We start from the raw sequence: 27,392 nt of genomic DNA on the forward strand, positions 1-27,392 counted from the left end.
TTTTTCCCTGTCTTTGCACTCACAAATTTGTTATAGCCCACAAGATCACCTAAGCAGAGGCATGCCAGAGATTATTTGTGAATCCATGGATGGAGTTGAAACACAGGTTAGCTTCAAAAATAATCCTCTGGTTTCCAAGGCACCCTTTATCTCTGAAGTATTTGCCAGCACAGCCAGGCCAGGAAAAGTCTCACATGCAGTCTTTTCAGTGATGATGCTGTTTTACCACCTCTTTTACAGACTGACACATTTTCCCATAAAATAAGAGGAGTAAGCGCCCAAAGCCTGGAGGAAACAAATGTTGCTCCTATCTTCAGGAAGGACAAGAAGGATAACACAAAGAACTACAAGCTGATGAGCCTCAACTTTATCCTTGGAAACCATTTCCAGATACATAAATGACAGGAAAGCCACTAGGAGCAGTCAGCATTGTTTCATTAAGGGGAAGCCATGCTTGACCAGTTTTACAAACTCCTGTGAAGAAATGACTGGCCTGGACATCAGGAAAGAAGAGTGGACAGTTTCCACCTGGATGTCTCCAAGGACTTCAATGCTGTCTCACATTAGATCCCATAGACAAGCTCTTGATGTGTGGGTGAGTTGAGCAGACACAGTAAGGAGGATTGAAAACTGGATGAATGGCTGGGCCCAGAGGGTGGCGACACAGTTTAGGTGGAAGGCAGTGACTGGGAGTTTAGGTCTATGCTGGGTTCAGTCCTGTTTGATATCTTCAGTGATGGTCTGGATGAAGGGGAAGTGTGTACTCAGCAAGTCTGCAGATGATACAAAACTGTGAGGAGAGGCTGATACCACAGGGCCACACTGCCATCCAGAGACCTCAGCAGGTGGGAAAAATGGACCAACAGGAGCCTTATGAATTTTAACAAAGGCAAATGTGAAGTCCTGCACCTGAGGAGGAACAGCCCCATGCACCAGGATATGCTGGAGGCACCCCATTGGAAAGCACCTTGTCAGGAAAGGATCTGTGAGTCCTGCTGGACACCAAGTTGAACACAAGCCAGGAGTGTGCCTTTGTGACAAAGAAGGCAAATAGTACCATGGGCTGCATTAGACAAAGAATTGCCAGCAGGTCAAGCTCCTTCCAGTGTACTCAGCACTTGTGAGGTCACAGCTGGAATCTTGGTCCAGGTGTGGGCTTCCCAGCACAAGAGAGACCTGGACATACTAAAAAGACTCTGGAAAAAGCTGAAGAAAAAGATTGAGGGTTGGAGAATCTCTCATATGAGGAAGGGCTGGGACTTTTCAGCGTGGAGAGAAGGCTCCAAGGGAATTTTATCAATGCACATAAATACCTGAAGGGAGGCTGCAAAGAAGTTAGAGCCAGGCTCTTTTTGGTGGTTTCCAGTGACAGGACAAGAGGCAATGGGGACAAACTGAAACACAGAAGGTTCTCTCTGAATATTAGGAACCGCTTTTGTACTGTGAGGTTGACTGAGCATTGGCACAGGTTGCCCAGGGAGGTTATGGTGTCTCCACTCTTAGCCCACAGTGAGGGAATAGTAATGTATTGAGGTATTGTGATGGCCTCTCTTGAAGGCAATTTCTTATCAACCCAGCTCCAGAGATGGAAAAAAAGCAGTGAATTCCCACAAGACTTGGTGCCCACCAGTACTGGAGTATTTCTGTAGAAGCCAAGAGGACTGAGGGCAGAATGGAACCTGGGGTTTTACACATTATTTTGGCCATCATTGTGGCTCCCCAGTGTTACCCAGATTTTTGTCCTGCATGCAAGGGCTGTTTGTCATCACAGGTCTCTCCACCTTTCACCCAAGCCACCATGGCCTGTCAGCTTGCACTCAAATCCCATGCTGTATATCAGTGTACTTATTTCTGTGGAGAAAGGTGTACATTTAATTAATGCCAAATTTGAGCTCACAAGAAAGCAGGAACCCTCACTATCAGATAAAGATTAATGCAGATCCTGTCCCTTTCTCAAAACTTTCTTCTTGGCTGGTCTGACTTCTTGCATGGATGCAGCCTGCATGTTTGGACAAGGAGCAACTGTTTTCCAGGCATTTTGGCTCCTGCTGTGCCGAGATCTCCATTGTTCTCTGCAGCACTGTGGTGATTGATAGATCTTGCACCCATGCCAGTGCCTGAAGCTCAAAAGCGAGGATGCTGGGCAGGCTGGAGCTGGTGAGCTGCAGAGACACCAATGAGCTGCTCTTTAGCACCCTTCAGTCATCTAAATTGGGAAAAGGAAGAAGCACAATAACAAACTCTTTCTGATATACTGAGACCAACAGTTTAAATGCCAGCTGCTACTCAGCAGCAGAATCCACACTGCGATTTGAACAAATGCACAACCATCCTCTGGCTCCTCATACTATGCCCACATTGCAGCCCAGAATCAGCTGTGAGCTAGAGGTGATATTTGGTGTTGTATGAATGGGAAAATCCGCCCAAAAGGCCCATCTTGACATCCACCTGCAGCCAGTTTGAGGGACTGTGCTGCTCTCACCACAACACCGCTGCTGAGCCACGGGGTGCAGAGAGGATTCCCCTGCCTCTGCCTTCTTAACTCCTTCTCAGAGAGGAGCCTGAGGTCAGCTGGACCCAATCTCAGCCTCTCAGTTTGTCAACAGTTTAAGTAACTTCCCCCCCTCTTATCCCAATTGAAAAATGTCCTATGAGATACATTTACATAAAATGAATTATTTATTATGAAAAATTATTAGAAAAAAAATGTCAACTGGGATTATTTACTACACAGTATAAAAGCTAAAAGTACTAGTAGTGTAGTGTATAATAGATGGACCATATTAAAGCAATTATATTTATGCTGACAATAAGAAACTGCTCTTAAGTAGAGATTGATGTAAATCACCAATATCAACACTCGTGGGCAGGCTTCTTTCTCTTAACCTCGAGGAGAATCCTTGTTGGGCATCCCCAAAACATCCAAATATGTTGAAATACATCAGTCTCTTAGGTTTTACTATTTTATTGGTAGACAGTTTGAAATATTGTTAGCTATATTATAATCATACCTTATAGTTTTACATACAAAATTATTATAAAAATCACTTAGAATTTAGTTAATAATATTTAATGGAACATACTATAGAATTAGCTATTGATTCTGGCAAGAAACACTGTTATTATTTTAATTTAGGTACTTCTGGAATCATTAGTATCCTCATTTGTTGGATTACGTACCACACTCTTACATATAAAATATATAAAAAATGATTACTTATGGAAACCAGATTCTGATTAATAATAATATTATAATAACAGGGTGTAACAATAAATTCAGAATGCCCATCGTGGTTGGGGATCATCCAAACAAGTCATCATGCAGTGACATTCTCTCTCCCTTTTCACTCTCTCTAGGACAACAGTGTATTTTTCCACATCATGATGGACAGTGATTAATGATTTTCAATTATCCTTTTTCAGTTGTACCTGTTGGTCTAGATCAGGATGTTTCAGCAGTTTTTAACCAGGGTATGTTCATTCCCCTGGGTGCTGATGCATGACAACACCACCTCCAATTTGTAGAGGGACCCTTGTAGGCAGGTACCTACTGGCCCATGAGATCTGTTGTGTTTGCAAGTCCACATTTCAGCAGCCTCCAGGCTGTTTGAAGGATATTGTCCACTGGAGTGTTCCAGGTGTTTCCATCAGGATGATGACCAGGAGCAGCCACTGATCTGTAAAACAAAACAATGTATACCTTGGCAACTGTGCTGGATGGGATAGGTTAATTTCCTTAGTTCAGAACGTGGGAATTAGCCATGAACTGATTCTGTGTTGGTGGCCATTAGAGTGTGTAGCCACCCAGGCTAATGGTGCTCAAGTGTCCATTAGAGTCATAGGTACAATCCCAGCTGGGGTAGCTTGACCTTGATGGGTTGGAACACCTTTAGTTTGTCCTGGAAGGCTTGACCATTGGCATGAGCTTTGATCCATCCTATGTGGGTTGATTGGGTTTGAGCCTGTAAAAACATCACTTCCAATCTTCCTTCTGCCACACCTCTTTTCCATTTACCTTCCAAACTATTGTTTTCCATTGACACAACCACTGGCACCAGCCCAGATTACATAAGAGTCAACATATATTGTCTTTTCTTTCTCTCTTACTGCCAGCAATACAGCTTTTAATGTTCCCACCTGTGCATTTCCTATTCTTTCTTCTTTTGCTTTCATTCCTGTCTGAATGTTAAAAGCAACTGTCTGTACTTCCATTTACCATCAATGTGTTTGGCTGACATACCAACAAACCATACATCTTTTAACTTCAGAGTCTGATGTAAATGCAGGAGCATCAAGTACAGGACCAGGTTTATATGGCTGTTGCAAAGCTAGCATATCTGGGGTCAGAGCTATGTAATTTTGCAGGTTTTGTTGTCCCTTCAGTTATATCCATTGGATCCTTGAGACATGCAAACCTTCTGTGTGCTGTTGGTCCTTGTGCAATCCCACCTGGTGAAGCACTGCTCTTCTTAATACTGACTGACAAGATAAAAGGTCCTTGGACTTGCACCTGTTGATGCTGTTGAATTTTTCTACTTCTTTAAGAGCTCAGGTCAGAGATAATAATCCCTTTTCCCAATCAATGTATCTCTTATCAGTATCCTTCAATCCTGTGGAACTCAATGGTAATGGTTGTTTGGGTACATGTGGACTTTTCTGGAACATATTACAATAAGTCCCATGTTAAAAAAAAACCCATTTAACAATTATAGGATCACCGGGATGAACAGGACCTAGTGCTTGATGTGTTTTGAACTCTTCTATCAGTATTTGCAAAGCCTGTTTGTGACTATCAGGTCTGTTTTTTCCTCATTAATTTGTGCAATGGTCTTTCTATTAGAAAAAAAAAAATCCAGAAACATTTCTCCGGTATCCTAAAGTACCCACGATCTTTTGAAGTTTGTTTTTAGTAGTAGGAGTGGCTGTAGCATCCAATTTTGTAACTGTTCCATCTGGGATTGCAGTCTGACCAGCAACCCACCAGGTTCATGCAATTTTACCTCTTCAGAAGGGCGTTGTCTTTTATTAGAAGCATTTCTATCCCTTTGTCATTTAATTTATTCTGTATATCCTGTGCTGTTGTTCTTACTGAATCTCACTCTTCACCTTCTGTCAACACATCATCAGTGTATTGATAGATTTGTACTCCTTCCAGGATTTTCATTTGTTGAAGGAGATCAACTAAAGCATTGTGTGCTGTGGTAGGTGAATACTTATACCCTTGGGGCAGGCAATTAAAGGTGTTTTGTGTTCCCTCACAAGTGAATGCAAATGTGGGTTTGTCTTCTTCCTGAGGCAGAACCATGAAGAACATGTCTTTTATATTAAAAAAATGCCATCCATGTATGTGCAGCTGCTTGCAGGGCAGCAGTGAGATTTGCAATATTTGGGACAGCTGCAGTGAGTGTTTCTGTGTTAGCATTAAGTTGTTGATGATCAGTTGTTAAGTGCCAGCTCCCATCTGGCTCTTTTAGCAGCCAAACAGGATTATTTTATGGGGAATGTGTCCTAAATATATTTCCCCTTTGTTCTAAATTCTTAATTAATTCATTTACCCTTTCTTTGGCTGCAGGAGGAATAGAGTACTGCTTGATATTAATCATGGCAGAAGCAGTTAAAACTGGATACATTTTTAATAGAATCATTTTTCTCTTTTTTTTCCAGAAAATTTACTATATGGAGTTTTTGTGGGCCCAAATGACCAGACATTCCCGTTGGGCAATTGCCAAACTTTTCCTTTAAGGATATCATATCCTGAAATGTTTTCTTCATGATCTGCAATTGCAAATGTTTGTGAGGTCATTCATTTTTCCTCAGATAGCCATAAACAGATTTGGCAGCATAACATATAGTAATTTGTTCATTGAACCCTCTTCCTCATAGACAGATTCTTTCTTTTAGAACTGAAATTTAGTTTTTTAGCATCTCTGGGGATCATCAGAGAAGCTGAGCTCCTGTGTCACACAGCCCTTTTTGAAACACAACATCCTGCAACACTGAGGCATCAGCTCTCTGAAGGCAATGTGCAGCAGACATGCAGCAGACGTGCAGCAGACATGCAGCAGACACATGCGTCTGCAGTCACCCTTATGCCTGGTAGCCCTGAGCAGCTCAGCAAAGCTGCAGTGTTCCCTCTTTTCTGCTCCATCTCTTCTGCTTCTCCTCAGGAATACAGCCAAGTCCCATTCCTACCTGAAAGCAAATAAGAACTTCTTTTGTAACTCAAAAAGCAGTGAGAGGATTAACTCTTCTCTAATCCTTATTTTCTAGGAGGGGCTGAATCCCCTTTTCATCAGGCCGACTGCAGTTTGACTGCCTTCACCTTGACTAACCCTCTACTTCAACATGCTTTATCCTCTCTTTTGTTTCCTTTTCGCCTCCTGTAAGTTTCTGCTGTTGTCATGACTTTTCAAATATGCTACCTGCCTTCAAATGGGCCTCATTTCCTCTTCTTTAACTGTTTGAACTTTCAATATGGACTTACTAAGCCAAGTCTTATTAACATCACACAGCACAGAACTAAGGGACAGCCTTGATCTCAGCGCATCACCATCAGACATTGGATTCAAGAGAGTGAGGAGCAATTGCCACTCATGCTCAGAAAGCAGCAGTCCTGGCACACTGGGTGCTAAAAAGTATACAGTCATAGCTGCTTACCTGAGTACTGCCAAGCTCTCTGTAGAGGGAGAAACCAGAACTTCCAGAGGGTAATTCAACCTTCTTAAGATACGTATTGTTTTCTGTTTGTCTTCATTTTCTCCGTCTTATCTGCCTTCCTAAAAATTTCTGCAGAATTGTAATTTTGTTCAAGGTGGCATTTAAGGTAAAATATCCATGCAAATTAGATTAGTTCTGGATCATTTGATGCCTTCCCAATTTCTAAGCAAACACTGCCAACCATTTCCAGAAGTTACAACACCTGATTAAAAAAAACACTGCTATCCTTGCTGTTGCAGACTTCTTTTCTCCTGAGATGTAAGCACACAGCCAGCATTATTTTACACCAGTTAAATAACCTCATTTCACAGGTAATTTACACCAAGGAAAAGCATATCAACAGGTGTTTTAATATCTGGAAATAATTTCCAGTTTGGAAAATTAAGATCTTTTGGAAGTGGCGTAAGGAAAATGTCGTTAATGCAACTAAAGTGCAGTTTACGCTGAATTTTGGCCTTAAATTCATAGAATAAGCAGTTGTGGGATCCTGACTACTTTTGGAGGTGACACATAATACCAGGCTGCTGACACTGCTCCATGTCCCCCTGCATCCCAGGCCTCAACAGCAGCCACACATACATATCTGGCATAGGTGTGTGGCTGTCAGAAGAGTTCATCATAGTGCAATGTCTGTTCTATTTTCTCCACTTCTTTTGTCCCCTACTCCACAAAACTTCCACCCACAGCTTCTGTATGCAGGAATGCTCTGATCCTCAACAGTATGAGGTTATTTCAGGTGAAAAACCTCCCCATGACTCCCATGGGGTTATAAGGCTGGGAGACAAGGCTCTAGGCTTGTGAGTGATGGATGTCTTCAACCTGCTGAGGTTGGAGGGAGGAAAATGAGAAAACACCGGCCTTGTCATGGCTGGGGGGTGAGACCCTTTCCCTGTCACCTTAGTAGGAGGTTGTGCTGTCCCACTGTGATCCATAGGACAAGGATAGAGAGGCCAACAACAGGGATATCTCTTCTGGTAAGACAATTTGCAGTTTATCTTTAGTTATCTCAGGAGAAAATAAAATGTGTCCCAAGAGGGCACAGCCTTGCCTACCTATTTAATTACTGTACAGGGATATGCTTCAGGCAGCTTTGTGTCTCTCACAACAGGTGGTTTTGTACAGCATCAAAGCAAAATCAGTGACCAAACTCCAGCTGTCAGAGCTCTCCAAGAGCCAGCTGCCACCTCTGGATTCAGAGTGATTGCAGTATTGCCTTGCTGTGTCCCAGGAGACCCACAAATATTGTCCACAGACAGAAGATCTCAGGACACAAGGTCACATAAATCTAGGCTGCACAAAAAACCCATCAGCCGAGCCAGGCTGCTGCAATGGACCTACAGTTCCCAACATTTACTATGCTGGGACAAAGCAGCCATAAATGCTCCATTTAAATTCTGGCCTTGAAAGGCTCTTATTTAAACCCAGACAGACGCTGCTGAAACCAACACAAGTGGCACAAAGACACACGGGTGCCTGGCGCTTTCCCGTGTGACGCTCCAGTTCCGCCCTCAGAATATGGGAAACCCAGTGTCCCATTTACCAGAAATGGTCTGGCAGGGCTGAATTGGCCTTGACTATTTATGGAAAAGGCCTCACAACTCAAAGCATCCTCCCAAAAAGCAGCACACAGAAACGTGTCTGTCCCCAGAATGGTGTGCACTAACCACAGTACTAATGAATGAGGATGGCAGAGCTGCCTCTCACCCTGCTAAATTGCCCGTGAAGATGAGTACTTTACTTTCTGGGCTCAGGGAGGCACAGAAGGAAGGTGTGACACTTTTCATGCCAAGAAGAAGCCCTGTGCCCTCCTTGCTCACAGACAGCATGCTGGCAGTGGGACTTATGGTGGTGAGACTGGACTGGATCCCACAACAGCCACACAGCTCCTGCCTCGAGATTTGCAGAGCAACAGTCCTTTCAGTTAGTGATTAAACCAGTATCTGCAAACTGTGATTGGTTTTGGCTTGCAATTGGCATGGATAGTGGTTTGTTGCCCTTTTTCTTTTAAATTGTTCTTAAAGTGTTCTCTTTGAGAACACCTTACTGAGCTCTTTTTAATTAAACACTTTGTCCTTATTGAGCTGATGGCCCAGCCTGTCTGAGAACAGTTTGATTTCTATTCACTTATTAATATGCCTAACTAAGTATTGCAAACAAAGGGAAGATGGGTGAAGGCACTTCCAAATTGATGAATTGATTGTGGACCTCTTCTCTTTCAATCTTCAGCTGTCACAGCACAAAAATTAAGCTTCCCTGTGAAATTGAAACTTAAGTGTCTATGTTGTTTATGAGACTGTTATCCTCTAAAATGAGGAGGTGATGACTGAAGTTGAAGGAAGGACAGGCTCTCCCTCATATCTCAACAGGACAGAACTCAGATATGAGGAGGAGGTAAGGATCACCACTGAACTTCAAAGCCTAAAAATACCTAAGTCAGAGAAAGGCCTGTAGATCCTTTGGCCCTAAACAGGTCAAGCCTTGTAATAAGAAAGAACAAAAGGGCAGTAGGAGCTGGACAAACCTTGCCAAGTGTGGTTGGAGCAGAGATGCAGGGGTATTGCTGCTGCCAGTGCTGGGAGCAGTTGTGATTTTCAGCCTCCCCAAGGCATCTGTGCTTGCAGGGACAGGGACACAGGGGATGGCTGGGACATGAAGAGCACCAGGCTCTCACCTGCCTTTGCACTGCAGCCCTGGGCAGGAGCAAGTCCCAGTAATGGCCCAGAGGCTGATATTAGGGAGTGCCACATGCCTGCTTATTTGCAGTGGTATTCATACCTGGGCAGCCAGATGACTTTTAAAAATACTGTGGAAGGGACTAGAGACATAGGTGCTCTCTGGTTTTCACTCTGGTACTTCAGCTGGAGGCTCAGGAGAGGCTGCTTCACCTTGGTCTTCTGACCAGTGAGAGTGTTCATTTATCATTTATCAAGACTAGATCCAAGGCTTTCTGCTGTGACATTAATCAAATGGAGGTAAAACCATTGCTGAAAATCAAAAAATGAGTCTGAAGTAGGCTCTTTTTATTTAATGAAAATGGGATTTCATGAGATGATCAACCCCCAGTGGCAGGCTGGGGTGGCAAGGGCCCTGCCAGATGGGAAATGCCTGGCCCTGACACCAAAGCCCACTGACACCTCTGGTCTGTGAGCAATGTGTGGACCCCTACCAGCAAACATCCCAGTGCCTGTGTGTCCCAGGGACCTGCACCCATTGCTTCCCAGAAACCTCTTTAACATACTTAATCTCCTTAGCCAGGAAGACAGCTGGGTAAGGAGTTATGTGTTTGAGCAGCCCGGAGTGGGAGGTGTCCTGTTCCCCAAGATGCTGGCAGAGAACATTGTCCCTAATGACTCCCCGTGGGAAGGAGTGGAACATGCTGACCCAGAGCAGGCAGAAGCCAGGACAGCAGTGTCCCTGGAGAAGATTATTTTGGTGTTTTCAAAGCCATTGAGCTTTGATTGAACACAGCCAGTTCCAAAATTTGATGGGACAAGTGCATCTTGCTGGAATACAAATTAAACTATTTATGGATTTTCTGCACCCTGAAAAGTGCAAAATAATGTATGAACACAAGACCTTATTAAGACCAATCTGGTCTATTTCTTCCACATAGCCAACTTTTTTGCCCCCTAAAAATATTTAATTTCCTATTATCACAAGACAGGAAAGTTTAGCAGTGGTTAGAATAACCACTTCCCTGATTCATTTTCAGCTGTCCTGGCTGAAGCCTTCTTGCACAGAGAACATGATCTAAATTAGCAAGAAGACATAAGCATGAGTTTTTTCTTTTGAAAGCCTGTATGCATTCCAAGCAACTTTTAAGAGCATTTCCAAGCTAGCTTTTAAGAGAAACTTTATCACACTGAGATTAGAGGATTAGAGTTTAAAAAGAATCCCTAGACAGGCCTGAAAATTTACCAAAAAAAAGGCAAGAAACATATTAGAAGAAGAAATGATCCATTGTGAATGTGGTGGTGTCTGTTTCTAAAAATTGTAGAAGAGAGTGATGTTCAATACAATCTGATAAAACACTTCTTCCTTTATCCATCACGATTTGAGAAAGAGAAACCATCCAGAATGAAATTCATCTTCTGGATTAAATGGGCTGCGCAGGAAGTTCTGTTTTCTGTTGCTTAACGTCAGGGATTAGCCAGTGTGCATGTTCCCAGCAGAGCCCTTGGCATAAACCTTGATTACCTTTCAGCAGGAAAATCTGCTCTGCCCCAGCAGTCGCTCTGCCCTGGGGGCACAGTGCAGTGTAAAAATGCATAAGAATAAGCAATTTCAGCATTGTGATACAGGATTCTTGATAGCAGTTTATTGATGGGATCAGATTAGAGGCTTAGAGCCTGCCTAGCTGAAGGAGGTGTTTTTGTTAATGAAACTCCAGGTAAATCTTGCAAGTGCCTTGGGAAGCCTTCAGGCAAATTTGACTCTGTTCCTGGTACTATTCTTTTGGGCTCTGTTCAGCAAAGTAAGCAGGTACATAAACATATACCCAAAGCAGGTAGGTAGTGACAACTCTGTACATTAAAAGGGTCTTTTTTGAGATATGTATGTATATATATATATAAAAGGGTCTTTCTGAGGTATGAGTCTGGCTGGTGCCCAGGACAGACAGTGTCCTGTGGGTGTAGGAACTGAGCTGTGAGAGGCACAGACACTCTTTGATAGTGTAGTCAGGGATCTTGCATCAAGAGGATTTCACCAGGGCAGGACTGTTTACCTGGGATTTAAAACATGCTCCTGGTACCTCTCCTGCTTCCAGATCTCTTCTGCTGACATCTGAGTGGAAACAGATGGCGTGTTCTTTTCTTGGAAAAGAAAGCATCCCATGGGCATGAAGAAAACTTTCAGACAGAAGGGGAGAACATCATCCAGATGCATCTTCCCATGGTGACTTCCCATGCAGGCACCATCCAACAGAGATGACAGCACTTACCTCTTCTTAGCCAGTTTCAAGGCAGGAACAAACATATTTAGACCTTCCCTGGCGAAGACTTATCTAACCTGGTCTGTATGATCCACAGTAAAAGAGGTTCAGGAACTTTCCAGGACTCTCAATCCACAGCTTCAGCATTCTATAGTTAGAAATATTTTCCTAATATCTCTAATATCTCATACAAATATTGTTTGTGGCAGTTCCATCAAATATGTTTTGCCTAGTGCTACCAGCCAGACAGAAAAATTCCCTTGCTGCCCTCCATCCCACATTCAGAGACTTCTGCATGCTCCTCTCCCCTCACTCCTCTCTTTTCCAGAGGAAGTTGTCTGCCAATCCTCCTGACTCATAGTTCTTAAACCTCTGTCACAGCTGCCCATCCTGGACAGTAGCCAACCTTTCTTAAGCTGAATTTAGTGTGCAAACCCAAGACTCATCAACAAAGAGCAGAGCAAAACCACAGCTTGTGATACCAATACAACCTGGAATGCATTTTCCCTTTTATTTAGTGCATTTTCCCTTGTATTTCACATTTCATCCTCTATCTAATAAAAATTTGTGCTTGGGGATGTTTGGGGTGGCATTGTTTTTTAGTTGGTTGGCTGGTTGGTTGGTTGGTTCATTGGTTGGTTGGGTTTCGGGAGGGTGTATTGTTTTGCTGCCTCCTTGGTATTTGCATATTTGATCCCCCCTTCCCAAATTCAATATTTTATTTCATTCACCTTCACTGGCTGTGCTTTTCCCCTGACTTGCAGATTGCTCTGAGCCCTGCATACCTCAAGTACCTTTGAAAACTTCCTTTGAGAGGCTTCATCCCTCAACAAATGAAAGTGCATCCTTTACTCCACCATGAACTCAAAGTGAAAAAAAATTGACTAAAAACACTGCAAATTTTTTTAGAGAGCAAAATATTCACAGCTTCCCTTCAGTGCCATATGCCAAGCAGCTCAGTACCCACCTTGCTATGATTTAATCTCTTTCACATTCTGTTAGATAATATGTAAGAACATCATCTAGCCAGGACAAAATCATTTCTGAAGTCGTGATGCAACACAGCAGCTACTTTTCCCCTGTTGTTGGGGCCTGTTATCCTGTCAAAGAAAGGAGTAAGGCTGGACTCATATGACTTGTTCCTGAAAAATCTACTTCTGTTGTATTTGCATTTTATCCTGCTGGTGCTTATAAAGTTGTAAATAATTCACAGAATCCTGATAGGTACCAAAGAAAGTCTGACTGGTCTGGCTTCTCTCTGTCCACAACCTTCTCCCTTTCCTTCTGTTGTTTGCTCTTCTCTGGCCCATTGGGATCTGCCCTTCCACCCTCACTTTGCACTCAAAGATGATTGTTAATGTTTCAAGGACGCTTCAGCTGATCCCTCACTTACCCTTGGGTGATTGTCATCTGCCTCTCATGGCTTATCTAATTTCTCTAATTTGTGCCTTAAATTTAAAACCTTTAACTGATTTAAACATTTAAGCACTGAGGAAATTCCAGGGAGATACCAAATAATAGTTATTATGCATTGATTTATCAGTCTTCTGACTCAAGAGAAATATTGGGTATTGTAAGCCCCATACTTTCAAAGATACTTTCAAATACAGATAAACATGAGATTTATTTGGTCTAATGATAGCAATTTATAACCCTGTTTGGAAGATAACATTTTCGTTGCAAAGAGATAATGAAAGATCAAGTTTCAATTTCCTCTTTATAGAAATGTGAGTCCTTCAGATGCTGCTCTTTATCATTTATAAAGCCAAAATCTGCTGCATTTTTGTTTTAAAATTTTAGGTTTTTATCCCAATAGTAATGGAACTTCATAACTTTGTTTCACAAATCACTCAAACTGTTACCATGGAAATAATTCTATATGGAGATGGGTCAAAAGAAAATAATGTCTCAGAGAAGATTGCTACTTGTAAAGCACATAAATTATAATAATTTAATCAAAAGCATAAAGTTCTCAATCTGAAAACCTATGGAAATATAATAATTCAATTGAACTGCCTGATCTTTCTCTCCTGTGCATGTCTTCCCCACTATTGTTAAAAATCCATTACTAATTAACCTCTAATATGGTTTTCCAGGACACAGCCCAGTTGGCCACTGAAAGTATTTTGCAAAGGAGATAAGAAGGGGTTGATTCTGCATAAAATAAAGAGCATTGTTCTCACTCTTGCTTGTCACTGCAAGATAAATGTGATTTCTCCTGGATATAGAATCCTTTATCTTTATGCCATACTGTAGTGCTGTGGGAAGGATTGCAATGCTTAATCCCTTTCTCAGACGTGGCTGCACATCCACTGTGAGTATTTCATCTCCAGAAACCTCATCTCAAGCTCAGTGAAAAAAAACCAATAAGGATCTTTTAAAAGAAAACATTGCTTTTTTGAAGTTCAGCGTAGATGTAGATATCAGCTGAATTGTCAGCTATTTTGGTATTGAAACTGGGTTTTGTGTTAAAGTAAGGAAATTCCATATTAATGTCACCAAGGAAAGACCTGATGATTTTGGTGTGAAACAAATGCATCACAGAAATTTCATTTTACTTTGCTTTCGTTCTTCCTATTATTTCCCCTGTGAACACTTGTGGTACAATCTGCCACATTGGTGTCCTTGAGCTACATTAGCAGAGAATTTCCTGTCTCACTGTCTCTTCCCTGCACAGTGTTTTACCTGGGCCCACCTGCATTTTTATCTGAGATCTCTCCAGTGCCCTTCAACCAAGACTGACCAAGGTTTTATGTTTGAAATGAGCTGCAATAGGAGATTGGCAAAAATTCTTCCCATTTCCAAGACAGCTGAAACTAGACGGATTTATTGAGTGTTTTGCTCCTGGCTATTGATCCCACTCTGCCAGAACTGGGTTAAAATCCAAAGCACCCAGATCCAATGTTATCCTTCAATTCAACTTCTAATACCTTGTCATTTCAGTTTCCAGGGTGACCCATGAATGTGTGATACCTATTCTCACCTAAAAACTTAGGAGCAAGGTGAAAGGGCAATAAAACTTCCACAAAGTTACAAAATACAGAAGTAGAAAAATTACAAAAATAAGACCCAGTTCCCTGGACAGCAGGATTTACCAAAAATATACAAAAACTTATGATTAATGTCACTAGGAGAGGAGAAGTATTTTTTCCTTGCAGAAATGATACAAGAGAAAATATAAACTGAAAAAAATGTAATAACAGAGTTATTGGGCCCTTGTTTTCAAAGTTCAGAAGGACAGACTTTTACCTAAAATGGTGATAAGATATTTAGAGAGAGAAATACAGGAAAATCAGGAAGTCTGTAAGATAAATCTTAAAATAGCTTGTGAAGGCTTCGAGCCTCTTGGTATTGACAAGGCATTAAGTGCAGACAACATCTGCCCAAGGGTGCAAAGGGAAGTGGGGGTGGGATGGAGAGAAGTCCAGCATATTTTTTTTCCAAGGTCACACGTCCCCCCACACTGGGGGCAGACCAAGTAAACACAGATGAGTCAAAGGCGCCAGAGCTGCCAAGACTGTTCAATAGCAGCAGTGGAGAAAATCCCAAAGTTTGCAGAATGCTGGGAAGGGCTGGAGAAGGGAGGCTGGTTGCTACAGGAAGGCAGATCCAGCTTTCTGCACCCTTGCTCAGCAGCTCCCAGCTCTCCCCATTAAAGGTGTAAAGAACACCAGTAAATCACTTCTAGCAGAGATGTCCAAATGTTGGCAGCATGAATGTGCTTTGGTCAGCATGAGTGAGCTCACAAATATACACTTCAGCTTGGGAAATCTCCAAATTAAGGAAAAACCTCAGGCACTTCTTTCAATCTCACTGAAGTCAAAGAAGACACATATAGTAAGAGTTTTACATGAATTCCTATACTGGGTCCAGATTAATTTAGTTGTTGACTTTTTAATCAAACAAAGCATTTCTGAACTAATCAACAAAGACATTTATTACTAATGTGAATTTACCACACAGTTTCCTTTTTTTTTTCCCACATGATTACTTATCCTGACACGACAAGTCCGAATACAGATGGTCAGGTTTAATAACAGGTTACCTAAAGGATGCCTTAGTGTTCCTATTTGCCAACTGCTTTTTGCAGAATAATAATAATAATAAATTAATAATGCTAATAATGCTAATAATGCTAATAATGCTAATAATAATAATAATAATAATAATAATAATAATAATAATAATAATAATAATAATAAACAACCCCCAATAGTATAGGAAGTGCTATAAGAAATTCAGGCCAGTAATGATCTTGTACTGAAATTCGAAAAAACTAAACCATCTCTGACCTCTGAATAATTAATTGTTGCCAACCACCAATTCAGTAATTCTAAAGAACAACTGACGTGGTGGTGATACATCCTCAAATCATTCATATGTCTAACTGGACTTTGTCCATAAAATTCATCATTTCAGGTAAGAAGGCAGCCTTGCCCCCAGAGGCTTTGCATTTTCCTTCCTTATTGACCTACCATTGTAAAGTAGTATCACTGTAAAGAGCACTATTGATTTTCAGAAGGTCTTTAGGAAAGCAGTCTCTTGACTTCATTAAAAATTGAACAGCTTATTATAGTGATATGTCTGGAAGAGAGCTAAGATGGTCTGCATTAACCTCCAACTGACTAGAGAAATAGGGGAAAACCATGATAAAATGTGTACAAGTCCAGACTTGGAGTTTCAGACCTAGTCTAGCTTTGACCTCCAGCTCTGCAGATATCTCCACAGCTGCTGCCTATCTGTGGAGGTTCCTGCATTGCATGAGCAACTCAGGATTTTACCACGAGTTTTCTGAAGAACCAGAACTCCTTCCTGTAGTGCCTGGATATGTCAGTTTAGCTGGGTTCAGTCCACCTTGCAGCCAAACCTGCTCGTGTGACCCTGCCCTCCCTGGCTATCTCAGGGTGCTGGGGCTGCTGCTGTAGCTGACATTTGCCTCATGATCACACTCCTATCTTTGATACCTAAAAGACAATTCCTGGCAATGTCTCATTTTGGTGTCTCTTGGGGCATTTCAAACCCCAATTCAAGGCTCAGCCCTCACATGTATGTGTAAGCTCCCTAAATCTCTTCCAGAACTCAAAGCCAGATGTTGCAGTATATGCTAGCAGTGATGAACAAACCACCATCAAGGCCTGTTGCTGGATGCTCAATTTGGTCATTCCTACTGGGTTTTAGCACCTTCAAGAGTTAGGCAGAGCCTGAGGGATAAGTTCTCCATGGCTTTCCAGGGCTCTCTGGTGTTTAAACTGCTCTGGTGCAGCATCTGGTACTCATAAGAGACCAGCTGAGCTTGAGTTGGCAATTTGGTCCCTGTGGGACCTGGAGTTTCTTGATGTTTATTGTCCTGTCTGATATATAAGGCCATAGAAATGCTACATAAACCTCAGAGGTAAAGAACAAAGTAAAAGTCTCAGATGGGATTTCTGAAAGTTTTAAAACTTTTTCCATCAGGCCATTCCCAGCAGGCAGAAAAATCTTGGCTGAAGAGTAAAGGCTCCTGAAATGAATAGCATAAAAAGACATCTTTTATTATCTTGCTTCAAAGTACAGATCATGACCATTAAGTTATTTGGGGCTACAAGTTCCAGACCTCCTTCTCCCCTCCCCTTTCATCTAACCAGCAGAGGAAAAGGCTGTAACGGAGCCTTTAGCATAGCATTTAGCACAAGGTAATGCATGTGTCTCTAGAACTCATCAGAACCCCTCCAAACACCCCCCCAGCAGACCCCAGGCAGATTATTTCAGCATCTGTGTGATATGCACAGTGACAGGTCAAAGACAGAGGTATTTGTCAGCTGCCTCTTTGCCGACCTTTAGATAAGAGCAGTCTTCGCTGCAGTCTTCCCTTCTTCAGGCCACTGGAAAGGAAGAGGTCTGCACTCAAGACATGCCCAAACTGGGAGCAAGCTGCAGCTTCCAGCTTCCCTTTCCCTCTGTGCTGGGCTTCTTCACCAGCAGTGCTGTGGAGGGTGGGATCCAGCCTCCACCCCGTCTGGACAAAGTCATACTGATGTCATTCCTTGGGTGTCTGATGTATAAAGGTAAAAAATGCAAGTGTCCTCTGTCCCTGGTCACCCCGGGAGGCTCAGCTGAGGGGTCCCAGGCTGCTGGAAACACTCCTATCTGCCAGGAGTGGGGGGAAACACATCTCATCACCCAAAAAGCAGCATGTAAGTGTCTCTCTGCCATCCCCACAGGCACCTGGGACAATCCTTGTGGACGTTCCTCCTGGCATTCCCAGGGACCAGACCCTGGAGTGATGACACGTATCGTACTGGACACAGCATGGCTGTGGGACCCTGCAGGATGACAGGAGGCACAAATACACACCTCCTGTGGGTGTCTGTGCCCCTGACCCCAGCCTGCCTTCTGGTATCCTGCAACCTGAAACACCCATTGATTCTCCCTCTCCAGAGCATTGCTCTCTCTCTCCTGCTGCTTTGCAGTCATGGAATTTGTTGAAAGTTAGCACCTTCAGTGCCTCTGCATCAAATTTGGCTGAAGCTGCTGGGCAAAGGTCTCAGGAAAGGTGGGTCTTGGTCCCATAGGAAGAAAGAGAAAAATAATAGTGACACCACAGTGACACCACAACAGGTATATTGATGCTGTCCAGGAAAAAATATCCTGACCTGTATGCCACACAGTAATGTGCCTAGGGCAAAGCAGCAAGCTGAGGAGCTAGAAAAGGTCATGTCAATGCTGACAGGTCATGAGGGTCCTTCTCCCTTTCCTCTACCTCCCTTCACCCCAGCTTTGGGGCACATCAGACTGCTGAGCACCCTCATCCAGAAAAGCAAATGAGTGGCTTTCAATGGCATTAGCACTCCAAAATGGCTCAGGCAGACTGTGGTGAAAGCTGGAGTGTGACTCTACCAGAGCAGATGGTGCTGAGTTATTGAGGCAGAGCAGAGGGCAGGCCCAGAGAACTGGTAATTGAAGGGTTAGGGAGCACCACAGCAACTGTGAGAAGCAGGAGGTTACCCAAAGTGCCAGCAGTCTCTCATGGATGTACACACAAGCATCCCCACTGGTCCCAAAACCAGTGCTGCTTGCCAAGAGGAACCAAAAAAGTGTCAGATTTTTGGCAGCAGCCAACTCTTCCCTTTAAAGGAGTTAAATCAATTCCTTGTTTCAGGTAAGTACAGTCTGCTGGGCTCAATAGCAGGAGGGAGGTTACTTATGGAAATACAGAGGAGCGTAGATGAAATATAAATTACCCAGTCTAATATATTAGCATATTTTTGACTGATGGCTGATCATTGCCTTGCAAACAGCTTGCTGCTACCTTCCTCAGCAGCAAACATAAAACATGAGCTGTTTGCTAACATCATGTTAAGGTTTTTTTGAGCCTCCTGCACTCATGTTCAGAAGCAAGCCATGGATCACCACCACACCTGCATGAGGCTGAGTGGAACTGGTGGTCATGTGAGGTGACAGCCATGCTCTGAACACCTCCAATTGTCCTGCAAGTGAGCAGAGAGGATTCTGCACACCCTGGATGTGTCAGTGCAGGACATAAGCAGCAAAGGCTGGTTGCCAGCTGGTGCTGCCTGCCTCGGCAGGGCACAGAGAGCCACGAGGCAGCTCCTGGACTCCCTGCCTGCTGCTTCCAGCCTCCGGCTGGGCTGGGGCTCGGTCAGGTGAGGCTGATCCAGCAGCACAGCCAACTCCCTCCCAGCCTCGGGCTGAGATTAACACGTGTGATGGGAGGGCAGGTGGAGCTGGGAGCACACAGAGCTGTCCTGCTGGCAGCGGTGACTGCCGTGCACCAGCTGCTGTGCCACTCTCCAGGTACTTGTCATCGGGAGGTGACAGGGCTGGGAACGCCAGACAGATGGCCTTGTGCTGGGGCTGGTGGCTCTGCAGCCTCCGTGGTGCTTTTAAGGAAACTAATTGGTGATAAATGTGCCTGCGTGTGCCAGCAGTGACACCACAGCCCCAAAGCCATCAGCCAACACCAATGGCCGCTGAAATGAGCCTGCCTGGGTGTGGAGTGGTCAAAGGGACAGCACCTCCTGGCCATGCTGCTGCTGGAAACACTGTGGGGCAGGATGGAGCAGGAGATTCCCCATGCTTTCTTTAATAACTGTGTGGGATTGCTTGAGGCACATGCTGGGGGAGATAAGGGCCACAGGGCCCACGTACCATGGCTGTCCCCCTCACTGCACAGCCAGGCCATGTGTGCAGCCTGGGCATCATCTAGTCCAGGGTTTTGGAGGCAGGGATGCTGCCAATGTCTAGAAGGAGAAAGAAAGAGATGCTTACTGGTTTAGGCATCTGCACTGCCCTTTGCCTTGGATCTTCAGAACTGGTGTGTTTGGGATCACTCTGGCCAGAGCAATGGCAAGAGCAGAGAGGGCTCTAGTGACAGGCTGAAACAGTGCCTGATTTTCCCAGAGTCATCTCCCAAAATGTAGAAGTTCAAAATAGGAGAGAAGATAAAATATCAAAGGGATAGTGCAGGAGTGGAGCTTTATGTGGGGACATGGAAGTGAAGTTTCTTTGTGGCTGTGCTGGTGTTCCCCAAAAGATCTTCAGGTAACTGTGAGGTATTTAGAGGCCATTTTTCCCCAAAGCTTTCCCAAACATGCCTCCGGCAAGCCCCAAGGCCATCGATGGCTGGTAGGTACTGGCAGCAATTTGCTGTGGCTGCACCCTTGTCTTTACAACACAAAGGAGGGAAACAGCCCTTGCACGAAAAGAACAGAGCATTTCCATTGAAAGGTGGGACCAAAGGATGCGAGACAATTTGTGTGTGGCCACAGGCAGCACATTTGAGACAAAAAAGGAAAGCTCTATCAGTGCAACTTTCCCAGACAGACAAGCCATAAATCAGAGCGCCCTTTCCCGTCTCCTGCACCGAGCTTCTCTTCAGCTGCTGCAGTCTCTGCTCGTTCATTTCCTCCCCTCCCTCACCACTGCTTCTTTCATTACCCACTACAAGACCTATTCATGGACATCCCCTGAAATATCCCATTTGTCGAGGGAGTTGCAGTGCTTGCTTTCACTTCCAGCTACTGGACGTTCTGAGCCAGGGGCCCAGTTTTTGGTAATAAACATTCCTTTTGTCAAAAAAAAGGGGAAAAAAAGGCAGCAGAATTAAAGTGCCAGCAAGCAATGTCTGTCTGCTAGACAGGGGGCTGGTCTGGCCTTAGCCAGCTATTGAGATGTCTTTGTGCCATGTTGCCATAGCTACCCTCCAGCTAAATAGGGAAAGAGCTCCTTTGTCCCAGATTAAGACCAGCAGACTTTTGGATCAGAGCCTGATGGAGACTGGGGAAGGAGCTTGTCTGCAGCTGCTGGGACACTCCTGCATTATTGTTGTGTGTGCATTAAACTGGGCAAAAAAGGAGACAGGGAATTGCTGGAAATACATTGATTTCATATGCATAGATAGATATATAGGTTCATATACATTATTTATATATATATTTATATACACAAAGGAGGCTGTGGAAAGGTACTGATTGAGGGACAGGTTTGCCAGGAAAGAGGTGTAACATGAATAAAAAAGACTTGAAATAAATACAGCAGGAGCACTTGCAGCACTTGTCACAGCTGCCAGGGATAGCAACCAAATCCCTTAAAAAGGCGACCACAGGTCCTGACCAAACTGTATTCTGAGATGAGTGTTCCAGAAAATTCACATCAACCTAGCTGGGCCTTGTGCTGTGCAGTGTCAGTGCTGGCCCTGCAGGTCCTTGTACATCTGTCTTTGCACACTCAGATGTGAGTGGACTGGGGCAGTGAAGATTGACAGAGGTCAGCAGGGCAGGCACAGAGCTGCAAAACCCCCATGGAGAAACAAGGGTCATTGGCCTAAATGTTAATTATGAAGGGGATTAGTATGCAAGTGATTTATTTTTCTGCCACGACTGGATATTTAGCTTGGCACAAGTGAGGCTGGGTGTTCCCACACTGCACTGAGGTAGCTCTAGCTCTGAGTTTTCTTTCTGCCCATCATCTTAAAATAGCACCTCTTGAAGGTGCTCACACAGCAGGGAAAATTTCAGACCTCCTGAGGCTGTGATATCTAAGTGACACAGATGACTTAGGGACTGAATTTACATGGATTCAGAGAAAAAGGCCTGAATATGTTTTTTGGATGTTTGGATAACATGCAAACTATTTTTGAAGGAACACCTGAAAGCATGGTAGTAAAAGACAAAATATGATAAAAATAAATCCAGGATTTACCAAGGTCACTTGAGTCAGACTAACTTGATAAGAAAAGGAAAAAAAAAAAAGAGCAAACAAAGTTCTCCATGGGCTTTTTTAGACAAGGGAAATGCTTTAGATCTAATCTGTCTGGACTTCGGCAACACTTCTGATAAAAGAGCCACATGGGAAATCATTGTTTGTGTTGGAAGAAGCAGGGACTTGTATTTGAGCTGAAGATCTGTCAGGAAACAGCCAAGAACAAACACAACAGGTTCTTCTGAAAGGAAAATGATAGCACCAGGGAGACATAATGGGTGAAATGACTTGGAGCCAGTTTTAGATAGTTTTCTTCTGGAACAAAAAATAAGAAAGAGCTAATGATATTTGCAGACAATACAGGGTTGGGAGGCATCGGTGAATCGGGAATAGCAGAAAGGAAAAACACACTGCATTGGAGAGCTGGATCAGCAGACCTGGAGTGAAGAGTTCAAAGTGCCTGGCATGCACTGAGGCTCCCTCTACACTAATTAATTAAACTGAGCCAGGGCAGGTTTATGAACTGCCCCGTGATCATCGGCGAGGATAAATGTTTATGTGCTTCCTGGCACTGTTTGACGGGCTGAGCAATTCCCTGCTAGACAATGCCCAGGCATGGTTTGGGGATTAGCAGCGGCCAGGGACAGCTTCCAAGGGGCTGTAGGGATGAGGTCACTCTGGTTTGGAGATTAAGAGAGTCATGGATGTGAGCCATGCCTCACCATCAGGCCCTGGCTCACTGTACCGGCTTGCCATAAATGTGGCCTAAGAAATAACAGTGTTTTATTGTAAAGTAGAGTGTGCTGATCAAACACGAAATGTGCACCAGATAGCAAATACAGTCACAGCTTGCATCAGGAAAGAGGCTGCTGAAAGCATCCTTTTGCTCCTTTACAATGTTTTACGGGAAAAAAAAGTGTTTAATCATGGCCTCCTCTAGCCCAGAGCCATCCCAAATGGATGGCATGCAAGGAAGAAATATTGGAGGGAACAGCAAACATGTCCAGTGAGAAGAAATTGAGTGAATTTGGCCAGTTCAGTCTGACAAAACAAAAGCTAAGAAGCAATTAACTTGTGCTGTCTATTAATACATCAAGCACATACACACCAGAGGATAAAAAAAACCCATGTAAGCTAAAGCCACTGTTGGCACCAGTACAAATGAGTATCAGCCAGCCACAGAAAACTTTAGACTTGAAATTAAAAGTAGTTCTAATGACTGGAGGAGAGTGCTTCAGATACAGCAGGAGAAGCAGGAAGAGCACTGGATGCAGGAGCGAATCTTGGTTTCATCACCTCTTGGGAGGTGATGGCTGCACATCTGGGGATATGTGGGACACAGTGACTTGTGACAGCAGAGGCTGGTGCCTTCTGAGAGACTGGCCTCACTGACCCACAAGGACCTCCAGTCCAGCTTCTTCTCTTCCTAAATTTCCAGGAAAGTCTGGCAATAATGACCACCAGAAGTGATGCTGAGCCTAATGGTTCCTACCCTCCACTGAGCTCTTTTATTTACCACACTGACCACAGCCCTGTGCACATCAGATGAGGCACAGCTGCTCAGGGAAACAAGAGCCAATTGCTGTGCTTTTCCCTGGATTGCTGTGTAAGCATGTGGCTTCCTGAGACACTTGGCCTCACACACATTGTTAGGAATTAAAACATGATTAAAAAAAAAAAAAGTAAATTAAAATAAAGAGTTCCATAGCATGTGTTATGAACTGAAGCTTGAGGATGGTTTAGAAGGCAAGAAATTGTGGTAATTGCTCTGGCTAATAACTGCAGAGCCAATTTACTTCTTTCTGCTTTTTCCATGCTTGCTTGTCTCAACTATTAGTAGTGTTTTGTTTATTACACCAATGCTTTTCAACTGTGGTCTGCAGGTCCTGGAAGGTTTCTCAGCTACTTGGAAGCAGTTGTGCAAAAATTAATTAAAAAAAGAAATCTGTGGTCAGAGCCCTAAAATTGCTAGACAGAAAGTCACTGTTGCAGAGCAGTCCAGATCCCTAACCCCCAGAGCTCAGCTGTCCCCAAACCTTGTCTGAACACTTACACTTTGTCCAGCACAATCAGACTGTCACTCATCCAGCCTCTGTGGATGCATCCATGGGTATATCCTCTCTAAGGCAGCCCAGAGATGTAGGGCCCACCCCCAGAACTTCCACAAAATAACAAGTCTCTTTCAAACCAAACTATTCTCTGATTCTATGATTCCATTTATATGCAGCACACAAAGCCTGCAGATGGATACAAAATACATACCCATGTGAGAGAACTTGGAGAAGGGCCTTTGCATGTCAAAAGGCAGAAAAACTGAATTATTGTGTCTCGCAGTACCTCCTGTGCTCTCACAGCTTCTCAGGGATTTGGGGAGCAGTTGAGAAGCTCCAACTGTTGCAGTAAAGCAAGAGGAGGAGGAGGAGGAGGAGGAGGAGGAGGAGGAGGAGGAGGAGGAGGAGGAGGAGGAGGAGGAGGAGGAGGAGGAGGAGGGGGAAAGGCAGCAGTACAGCAGCTGCTCTGTTTCAGTGCTCCTTTGGACACTTGCCTTTCGGCCAAGTCATTCAGCCCCCACAAGCAATAGTCATAACTTTGCATAGTTTAGTTTTTATCTGTTATTTAGTCATGACCCGATGACAAAATCAGCAGCACAATTCAAATCCTCCACTAAGAGTATCAGTAGCTCTGAGATGTCTCCTGAGACACAATTTACAAATCCTTCCCACTTCTTAGGCATCAGCTGCAAAGTTTGCATACAGATCCAGGGTATTTAGATCCAAGAGCTTGAATCCATTTCTAATACTTGCAGTTTGAAGCCCTATGCATGTGCTAGCTTCCCTTTCTCTAAAGTTGCCAATTTGTAACGTGCTACTGGAATGGATGAACTGAGGGAAGACAAACTGAGGTTTCAGGTCTGGGGCTCAGGTGAAGCAAGTTGCTGTCCATGTCACTGAAGTATCTCTGACAGGGACAAATAATTTAAATCCTTCTTTCTATATCCTGGGCCACTATAAGGAAAAATGGTCTTAAGAACAAAGGACATTTAGGCTGCAGTGATTGGAGCCTTACAAATAGTCCCCACAACTATGAAGGTCTTTTAGGCATGATGGATTTCAAAAGCATAAAGACTCCTGAATACTTTGATAGCTTTGGAGGTGAGAACTTGCATATATGTTCATATATGTGCAGGTTTTCTCAGCAGTGTATTTACACCACAAAAGTTGCCCCTTCACTGGAGGGCAGCAGAGAGGCAGCACTTTGTCCTGGCCATCCACAGTGGTGGAATGGGCTGCAGAGGCCATGAAGCTTCCATTAAAGCCCTGGCTTTATGCTTTGCCACCACAGCTGGGTGCCCAGAGAAGTTGTGGAGCCCCAGCCTTAGGAGACATTCTAAACCTCACAAGAGATGGCCCTGAATGACCTGCTGTAGCTGGCCTTGATTTGAGCAGGGGTTTGGACTAAATGATCTCCAGACATCCCTTCCAACCTCAGCTCCTCTGTAACTTTGTGATAGACACTTCCACACACACATATTTACATCATATACATATATGCAACCCCTCAGTGCTAGGACACATAGCTGAGTTGCAGAAGTTCAATGAATTACCATCCAACAGCTGATGCCAGTCAAGCTCATGCACTTATCTGCAGAATCTTCATGTGCAACACAGTGTAAACCTCTTTTTTTAAGGTCTAAGATCAGTCACTGCAGGAATACCTTTCAGCTGATGGGCTGAAAGGTGTTCCAGCAGTCTCTGCTCCAGAGATGGGCTGGAAGGGCAAACCTGGCCAGCAGCAGCCCAGTGATAGGCTGGGTTGTCACTAGCTGCCCAGGCTCTGAGCCTTGCATGTGTAGAGTCAACTACAGCAATCTGTGTTCTTTGGAGCTATGGGGAGAGGAGGTGAAGGCTTGTTTAACTTGACCTGATATAGATTCAAACCCATGCAAGGAAACAAGAGATAAGCCTGTTCTGCCCCTTGCTGGAGCTTCTGGAACATATTTCACCAGTACTTCTTGTGATTCTTCTCCCTAGGCCTTTATGTGACGAATTATCTATAAAACTATGATAAAAAAATAAAACTTTTTAAGATATTAAAAAAAAATTCAAGAAATATTGCAGTATGTACACAATACTGTTGCTTACGGTAAAAGTTCCTAATCTGGATTGGCTGCTGATTTTAAGCAAAACAGGAAACAGCTCTTCAAGAAGGTTGCTGTAGCAGTGTGATTATCTGGGAGCCAGACTTGTCACTGAGCTCCATCTGCTTTGTATCACACTGAGACTCAAGCCCAGACCTGAACATGACCAGAACTGCAGAGTAGCTGGAGTGGATGGGTAAGGCTGGGCCAACAAGCCCATCAGTTCTCAAGAGTTTTACACATTTGGATGTGGTGTTCTTACTGGCATTTCAGACCACAGCAACAGCCTCCTGAATGCCATATTGGCTGAGCTGTGGGATGGTAGAGTGGCTGGTCTGACCTCTCAGAGGAGGATGTTTTCTGCTTACAGGATAGTGAAAGGAAACACTAAGATGGGGCTTCTGTCCTCAACCAGAAGCCATATGCCCTCTCCTACTGCTTGGCTCCCCATGCAGGCAAAATTCGCTTCATCCCTGACCACTTTTAGTCTGTCCTAGGGACCAGAAGATCTCTGAGGACAGCATATCTCTTGCCAGGCTCATACCATGCCCAGACCCCACAGAATTTGTTCTGCAAAAGCCAAGGAAGGTGCAAGCTAGGAACTTGAGCAATATTGCCTGCCTCTAACAAGAAATTTTGCTGGTGCTGTCTGCTGAAAGCCTGCACACATAACCTTCTAGGAGGAGACATTTAGTCAATACACTTGGTGTGAAAAGCAAAACGTAGGTAGGAGCAAGGGATGAAAGCTCTCTTAATCATTGTCATTGATTTTCTGAAATGGCTCCATGTCTGTTCATAAGAAGGATGCAGTGACATTCTATGTTTATTCAGTGTCTGCTCTGGGTGGGAGGAGATGGCCATGCCAATTAAAAAGTTTAATTAAAGCTGCAACCTTTCTGTTCCAGAGATGGTGGCCTGTCATCTGCCAATTTATTTTCATGAATAAGTCATTAAAGCTGGAGCTGCTGAGGACTTATTCAAACAGCTTATGTTTGCAGTGCATCTCCCCTGCTTGCTGGAAATCATTGCAGGTGCAATATCAAGGCCTTGAGGTGAAACTCAGGAATACAAGCCTAAACAGATCAGAATTACTTCTGTGATGTTTTACGGCAGTTCTGGAATCTCCCCAGAGCAGGGATGTGCTGTTATAGTCCATAGCAAGATTAATATAACTGCGTTTCATGGACATGCCACACCCAATAAATCTTCAGGAGCACCCAATCCCATTTTCTGCCCTGTTGCCCACTGTGGCTCTTACCTCTGTGCTGGAACACTTTGCTGTATCAGAGTGAAGGGTGCCGATCACCTCTGAGCCATGGCTGCCTGCCTGCCCAGCTGCCTGGGATGCACCAAGCTCCTCAGTGACCAGACTCAGATGGTCCTGGGAGAGGGAAAGTAGAAACG

At 43.9% G+C, this 27,392-nt stretch overlaps 1 long non-coding RNA gene across 1 annotated transcript; it reads right to left on the bottom strand.

Annotated features, from left to right (window-relative positions):
• Positions 1-418: 418 nt before the first annotated feature.
• On the bottom strand, positions 419-27,392 carry LOC135295949 (uncharacterized). The gene is made up of 4 exons (XR_010357987.1): positions 27,247-27,392; positions 3,430-3,677; positions 910-2,206; positions 419-773 (listed from the first exon to the last, which is right to left on the bottom strand). It is a non-coding gene; the product is annotated as an uncharacterized LOC135295949 (long non-coding RNA).

Source organism: Passer domesticus, chromosome 3 (assembly GCF_036417665.1).
Source record: "Passer domesticus isolate bPasDom1 chromosome 3, bPasDom1.hap1, whole genome shotgun sequence".
In the NCBI taxonomy this organism is placed as follows: domain Eukaryota; kingdom Metazoa; phylum Chordata; class Aves; order Passeriformes; family Passeridae; genus Passer; species Passer domesticus.